Below are 1,572 nucleotides of genomic sequence, written 5' to 3'. Positions count from 1 at the left end.
CATCGGCTTGACTGAAAAACTGGGAAATGCTGTTGGCTGTTGTGTGACGGCAATTTAACCTATTACACAAACAAATGTTTATTATGAGGTTGAGTTCAGTTATTTATTAGTCAGTTACTTATTGACGCTTTTTTTCCATATTGAATAACATGACGCTTCCATATCGCATTTGAATCCAGTATAGCGTTGTTTTGTATTTCTCTGGCATTTTCAAAGGCATGTAAAATATAATACTGTGGCTTGGCATGATACACAGTCTAACGGTCTAACGAAATCAAATTTTAAACATCTTTTACGGTACCCATTTTATGGCCCTTATATTACCTTTTTGAGTCAATGCAGATGAATGAAGTTATCTCAGGACAGACCGCCCTGACCGCCACAAAAAACGTGATTGGCTATAGCGAGATTGTGCTACGATTGGTTAGCGAAATGTGGCTGTTATCTGATTGGCTTGAGTAGACGGTGGGTGGAGTCCACGTATTTGTGGCTTGTCAGCACCTCTTGACAGAAGAAATGTTTCACAATTCGCAAATGCACAGGGTGCGATTCACAAATGCAAGCAGCTATCTACAAATACACATGACGCGATTCACAAATAAATGCCAGGCAAAGTTGTGGTTGTGACATAAATATATATTTGTGAATATGTTTTTTATTTGCAAATCTCTATTTATTTATTTGTGAATTTAATTCATGTTTGTGAAACTTTAAGATTTATTTGTGGATCTCATTCTATTTATTTGTCAATATGTTTAATTTTTGTTAATCTCTTTACATTTATTTGTGGATCGTAATCAATTTATTTGGAATTAAGCAACAATTCTATTTCCATAAGAAAACAACTTTCATTAAGTCGTTATAACGAGAAAACGAGAAGAAAAAAAAATAATATTGCATGGCCGCTTAGAACTTCCGTAGTAATTTAAAGCTTTCTATAGATATATATTATCATGCCTGTGAGGCATGTACAGTTTTTGTGAAGAGCTCCTGTTCGGCAGAAAGCACATCATATTTGTTTTATTTTTTAGATATATAAAAGCACAACGTTTTGTTGATATTGTGAGTGCACACAAAGTACGAATGATATATTACTCCAGTCTTGCCTTTTTGAGCAAAAATGACGGCGTATCCACTGCATAAAATGCAAGTGATTGCGCTGGCGCCTCCATGTCCTGCAAAGCGCGCTTTAGCTTCCACTCTCGCCGGCGACGACGATCATCCTGTCAGGACCGCTTCCCACGTATCGAAGAGGAGCCTGATCGAGACGGTGCGCCGCACATCGCCCGCGACGACGATCATCCTGTCAGGACCGCTTCCCACGTATCGAAGAGGACATGAAAAGTTCAGTAGGCTTTTTGCTTTAAATGAATGGTTATTGTCATGGTGTAAAGAACAGAAACTGCTTTTTGTTAATAACTGGAATCTTTTCTGGGAGCGTCCTAGGCTTTTTCGCGCTGATGGCCTGCACCCCAGCAGAGTGGGAGCGGAGCTCATGTCGGACAACATCTCCAGGACGCTGCGCTCCATATGACTAGTAAGTCAAATCTCAAATAACTGCCCTGATGACTT

The sequence above is a fragment of the Sinocyclocheilus grahami genome, unplaced genomic scaffold (genome assembly GCF_001515645.1).
Source record: "Sinocyclocheilus grahami isolate Dianchi unplaced genomic scaffold, SAMN03320097.WGS_v1.1 scaffold1816.1, whole genome shotgun sequence".
NCBI classification, from domain to species: domain Eukaryota; kingdom Metazoa; phylum Chordata; class Actinopteri; order Cypriniformes; family Cyprinidae; genus Sinocyclocheilus; species Sinocyclocheilus grahami.
Note: the sequence above shows the minus strand (reverse complement) of the source record.